General features: G+C 39.7%; 1 long non-coding RNA gene across 1 annotated transcript; it reads right to left on the bottom strand.

Annotated features, from left to right (window-relative positions):
* Positions 1–5229: 5229 nt before the first annotated feature.
* Positions 5230–5940, bottom strand: LOC142488551 (uncharacterized). Its single transcript, XR_012799485.1, has 3 exons — positions 5908–5940; positions 5723–5793; positions 5230–5280 (listed from the first exon to the last, which is right to left on the bottom strand). It is a non-coding gene; the product is annotated as an uncharacterized LOC142488551 (long non-coding RNA).
* Between the last annotated feature and the right edge of the window lie 644 nt (positions 5941–6584).

The following is a 6584-nucleotide window of genomic DNA, read 5'->3' as shown; positions in this document are numbered from 1 at the left end:
ACTTATTTGGTATATCCCTGTATACCTTTCCCATCTAAAAAGATGTCCAACCTTTTTTTGAACAAATCTATTGTATCTGCCATCACAGTCTCCATGGGTAATGAATTCCACATTTTAACTGCCCTTACTGTAAAGAACCCTTTCCTTTGTTGCTGGTGAAATTTCCTTTCCTCCAACCTTAAGGGATGGCCCCGAGTCCTTTGTACTGCCCGTGGGATGAATAGTTCTTTTGAAAGCTCCTTCTATTGTCCCTGAATATATTTGTATATAGTTATCATATCCCCTGTTAGACACCTCTTTTCTAATGTAAATAAATCTAATTTAGCTAGCCTCGCCTCATAAATTAGAATGTCCATCCCATTTATTAATTTGGTGGCTCTTCTCTGCACTCTCTCTAGTTCCATAATGTCTTTTCTTAGGATTGGTGCCCAAAATTGTACTCCATATTCAAGGTGTGGTCTTACTAATGATGGTGATATTAAACTAAACTAAAGCATATACTAGAGCGCTCAACCTATTAACCTAACTTAACAATCTATTTGTGATATATAAGTGCTCTAATTATTAATTCCTCTTTGCAAGAACTTATAATGATTAAGAACTGAATCCTACAATCTAATTATTAAACTGAGGAAGCGGCTGCCTATGGACGAGAATGGCACACCTATCCACAAGGAATGCAAGACAATGCTGAACAAACAATACAAAACATACAATAAACATAAATGTCCTTGGCGCACTATCTGGTATATAACCTGACAGTAAAGAAGTCCAATTTGTCCTTGATGATAGGGATATTGAATCCGGAATCCAATCTTTTCTGGAGGTCCTTAGAGGTAATTGAATCGAATCTGTGTTGATATAAAAGACAGAGCAACCATTGCGCAGTACTTCTGGTCAAACATCAACTCCCCCACCGTTGCCAGCTACTTACTTAAAAATGATTATAAAAGGGCCTCAAAAGGTATCTTTCACTTCTTCCCCGTCACCTTAGTTCTGCTATGTTGTCAGGCGAGATGACTCCTCTGTTAAGAGGGAGGCCTCTCCCCAGCGTGATACCGGAAAATAAGGGAATAGGGCCAATGGTATGATACCGTCACAATTTAATACAATACTATGTGTCTCCAAACCCCTTTTAATTAAAGCATGATCAGAATCCAGCAGGGTTAATCTGTAAAGGAATCGAATGCCCAAAGCAAAACTGGAGAGGGAGAGATAAAATAAATCTGATATCCAGACGCGAAAGCTTCTGGATATACACCCTAAAAACCCTGACCCCAAAAGGACTCAATATAGAGTTTGATCTGGCTTCATTTCTAAAAGATGGATAGATCAATACAATATTGTTTGGATATCTGCTAGTATATTCCTCCACCTCAATAAACCTCTTTCCTCTGAGTTCTCTATAAGATGCAATAGAGGGTATTTTCTTGTGCAGCATAGGTTAACCCCCTCCGAATTAATTTTATGAGCATGCACATTAACTATCTGTCTTCTGTTGAGTTAATTTTGTGTTAATGCGGTTTTATAATTTTATATTATTCGATTTATATGTATTAAGGATTTCATTGATTGTACATTGATAAAGTGTGCAACGTAATGAGCAGGGGTTTCCAATTTGGTTATATCCAATGGGAGCCTTGCATTGATAATCCGGTGGGTTTAAATAGCCCCTACTACCATGGACACTCCATTGCCCCTGAGGAAGTGACGTCAGCAGTCACGAAACGCGCGTAGGGTGGAGTTTCTGAAGCAGTGTTACGTTGTTTACGTCCACGCATGCGCGGAGGAAAAGGAGAGCTCGAGCAGTGACGTCATCGGAGGGAGACGAGGCGCTCCGAATCGAGGCCACGAAGCGGGGACACACGCTGAATCTCACCTCCATCTGCAGCATCCCAGCATCCTGCCACGCAAGCGGACGGCACATTGTATCACGCATATAGGGACTATAAGCATGTGAGTGCACTGATTTATAGTCTTGTTTTTATTGTATTAAATTGTGACGGTATCATACCATTGGCCCTATTCCCTTATTTTCCGGTATCACGCTGGGGAGAGGCCTCCCTCTTAACAGAGAAGTCATCTCGCCTGACAACATAGCAGAACTAAGGTGACGGGGAAGAAGTGAAAGATACCTTTTGAGGCCCTTTTATAATCATTTTTAAGTAAGTAGCTGGCAACGGTGGGGGAGTTGATGTTTGACCAGAAGTACTGCGCAATGGTTGTTCTGTCTTTTATATCAACACAGATTCGATTCAATTACCTCTAAGGACCTCCAGAAAAGATTGGATTCCGGATTCAATATCCCTATCATCAAGGACAAATTGGACTTCTTTACTGTCAGGTTATATACCAGATAGTGCGCCAAGGACATTTATGTTTATTGTATGTTTTGTATTGTTTGTTCAGCGTGGTCTTACTAATGCTTTGTAAAGGGGCATAATTATGTTTACTTCCCTTCCATCCATTGCCCGTTTGATGCAAGATAAGATCTTGTTTGCCTTTGCAGCTACTGCATGACATTGGGCACTATTGCTAAGCCTGCTGTCTACAAGCACTCCTAAATCCTTCTCCATCAAGGATTCCCCCAATATATCTCCATTTAATTTGTAAGTCGCCTTTTTATTCTTGCATCCCAAATGCATAACCTTACATTTATCTGTATTAAACCTCATCTGCCATTTACCTGCCCACGTTTCCAGTCTCTCCAAGTCCTTCTGAAGAGAATTTACATCCTGCTCTGATTCTATTACCTTACACAATTTAGTATCATCAGCAAAGATGGAGACTTTGCTCTCGATCCCTACCTCAAGGTCATTAATAAACAAGTTAAAAAGCAGGGGTCCTAGTACCGATCCCTGAGGTACTCCACTCATGACTTTAGCCCAACCTGAAAAAGTTTGATTTATGACAACCCTCTGTTGAATGTCCTTTAACCAGTTTTCAATCCAGGAGCATATATTATTACTGAGTCCAATTTTCTTTATTTTGCACACCAACCTCTTGTGTGAAACCGTATCAAAAGCCTTTGCAAAAATCTAAGTAGGCCACATCAAAGCATTACCCTGATCTAAATTCCTACTTACCTCCTCAAAGAAACAAATAAGGTTAGTTTGGCAAGATCTATCCTTCATAAATCCATGCTGACTATTACTAATAATTTTGTTTTCCATTAGGTATTCCTGAATATTATCCCGTATTAAACCTTCATGTAGTTTCCCTACTATTGAAGTCAGGCTTACAGGTCTGTAATTTCCCGGTTGTTATCTAGCTCCCTTTTTAAATATAGGCACCAAATCTGCTTTATGCCAATCTTGTGGTACTGAGCCTGTGGAAATGGAGTCCTTGAATACTAAATATAATGGTTTTGCTATTACTGAGCTTAACTCCTTGAGAACTCTTGGATGTATGCCATTGGGGCCAGGTGCCTTATTTACTTAAATTTTTTCAAGTCGCTTATGAACTTCTTCCTCAGTTAACCAATTGTTCATTAATATGGAGGTTGTGGCTTCCTCCTGCGGCACTACTATTGAACTTGATTCTTTCCTGGTAAACACAGAGGCAAAAAAATTGTTTAATACCTCAGCTTTTTCCTTATTTCCAATAATCTGCCTACCCATCTCACACTGAAAGGGTCCTATATTTTCTTTTCTCATTTTTTTGTTATTAAGGTACTTAAAGAACTTTTTAGGGTTGACCTTACTTTCTATTGCAATCCTTTTTTCATTATCCATTTTTGCTAATTTGATTGCCCTTTTGCAATTTTTGTTACATTCCTTATAATTCTGATACGATGTCTCTGTCCCTTCTGACTTACAGAATCTAAACGCCTTCCTCTTCTTGTCCATTTCCCTCCTACCTGTTTATTTAGCCACATTGGTTTTTGACTTATTTCTTTTATACTTATTACCCAAGGGTATACACTGATAAGTGTGCTATTCTAACAATGTTTTAAAGACTGCCCCATTTATCTTCTACATTTTTCCCTGCAAAAACATCATCCCATTGTATTACTACTAGATTAGACCTCAGTTTATAAAAATAGGTTGAATACTGAGTGGTGATCACTCACTTTTGGATGAACCAATCAGTATCCTTCTCCCAGGCTGACACTTTCTGGTAGTTGCTAGGCCTGTCCTAGGATACCTGAAATGTATCCAAGTCTGCAATACACACACAGAGCCTAACGATGGAATTAACCCCTCCCTGCCTGAACCTAACAGGACTGACACTGGAAGGGCCCAGGAAAAAGAAGTAGCGCCCGGGAGGCTATGCTATATTCCACTCTGGTGAAAACTCCAACATCCTTGCTTGGATTGTGTGGGCTTAACATCACCCACCACGCAACAACCTTTAAATACGCACAGAAATCACAATACCTTGGCATGATATTTCAGTACGTTTCAACATATGGATATGGCTACCTTTAATAGTAGTGTGCCGGATCAGGCTTCTTGACCATACTGCCCTTTCCATCTGGCACTCTATCAGAATAGCACCTCCGTTTCCCAAACTCTGAAATGTACTCCACTCGATCTATATGAATGTTACGACCTACTACCCATACTTTGATTAAATGCTGAGCCCGGTCATAATCTCTGTACATGGGGTCCCTAGCAGTGGCATCTAGATGAGCTATATGTAACACGTAGCTCACCACAAATGAAGCGCGACCGCGGTGCTGAGGTAGGGAATTGGTTAACGCCGACCCACAGCCACGCGGGCGCGCCTAGGATGTAGAGTAGTCATTCAAGCCAGGTCAGGATTGCAGATAGGAGAATAGTCAAAGTACTTGCCATGTTCTGGAGCTGAGAGTTGCGGATCGTCAGAGTGCGTAGCCAAGTTTGGGGTTGGAGAGTAGCAGATTGTCGGGGTACGTAGCCCGGTTCAGGATTGGAGAATATCGGATCGTTGGAGTACTTAACCATGGTAAGGACTGGAGACAGGAGAATGGTCGTACAAACCCTCCACTGCCTGCACCTAACAGGACTGACACTGGAAGGGCCCAGGAAAAAGAAGTAGTGATAGGGCGTCTATTCTATATATATATATATATATGGGACAGAGAAAAAACAACCAAAACAGCGCCCAATTCTAATGATGGCGAATTACTTGCTAATGTATACTTAGAAAATATGATGTGCATACATGATATGTAGATCTGATATAATTATCATAAAATATATAAAAAAAACAAGAAGAAAATAATAAACCAAAATGTAAAGTTCTCGGAGACTTCAGGCAGCTTTCCACAGGAACAACCACTTCCTACCACGAAATCTGCAAAACAAGAGGAAAAAGCACACGCTCTATGAGTAAAATCAATATGACAATTTAATCAACCAGAGTAACTAAAATCATCACACTCACAAACAAAAAGAAAAGGCTGTTGTCCACTCTTTCTGAAGCCTGTAGGCAGAGTGCTGTACAATTCAGTTAATACAAATAAATCATATGTTAATTTTGTATATAAAGCAGTACAGTATCATGGCAAGGGAAATCTCTACATAGAGACAGAGACAACAAGGAGTTCTAAATACATTTTATGAGAGAAGCAAAACCAAAATAACTGATAAGAAAACAGTATGTCTAAATATATTTCCTTTAAAGAAATCACGAGGCTATGACTGTTGAATCCAGTCATATTGACAATAACATACAGCAGCAAGCATATTCTTCAGATTTGTATTAGTAGCACACAATAGACATAAATATTTCTCACCTTATTCTCTAAATCTACAAAATTCAAAAGAAGGAGTGGTCTTTCAGGCATATCTGTAGCCGGCAGCGTTCCTTAAAATTACAAAATATATGACTGTATTTTAGAGATCTGATGTTGAAAAAAACTACAGAATGTTCACCACATAACAGACTTAGGTCACAGTAATTGACATGAAAGACACAAACCTCAGAAAAAGACTCTATGATCCAAAGGTTTTCCCACCCACAAGGAAACCCAAACATTCTGATATGACTTCTGTGGTACAGGTATATTGGTTCCATTTCTATGTCCATCTACTCGGGTCACAGAATTTCCACCAAATTTCTCCAGTAATAACCAACTGTATTATACTCCAAAAATAAAGTACTGACATGGCCATCGTCACCCTCTGTTAAAAATGCAGAAAAAAAGGATACTTAGAAAAAGTGCTTAAAGCTCCAATACGACCAAATAAGTGAGGAGCAGTCTTTATGGATGTTAAAACCGACACTGCTTCACTTTGAATTAAAACCTGGTTTTGCTTCTTTTTGTTTGTGTTGAAATGGCAAGAAGTACACACACCGCACACAAACACAGATGGAAACTTACCATGAGGAGTTCTGCATCCCACATGCCCACAGTCTCATCTTTGTAGATGACATGTTAAGGGGGAAGATGGATGTAAAAAGTGTTTGGCGGGATGTCATCCCACTTTTAATTCCCTTCAGATTGCTTGGATTCCCTTCAGATTGTTAACATTTCTATTCAGCTTCACAGGGATTTTACTGTATGCTGACTACCTTTCCAGCATTCTGACTGGCATGCTCTGCATTATGACAATTATGCATTATGCATTAAGTTCCTGCAGCTTCACTAGATGTCC

The sequence above is a fragment of the Ascaphus truei genome, chromosome 2 (assembly GCF_040206685.1).
Source record: "Ascaphus truei isolate aAscTru1 chromosome 2, aAscTru1.hap1, whole genome shotgun sequence".
Taxonomy (NCBI): domain Eukaryota; kingdom Metazoa; phylum Chordata; class Amphibia; order Anura; family Ascaphidae; genus Ascaphus; species Ascaphus truei.
The sequence above is the reverse complement of the archived record's forward strand: the minus strand, read 5'-3'. Positions and strand labels throughout refer to the sequence as shown.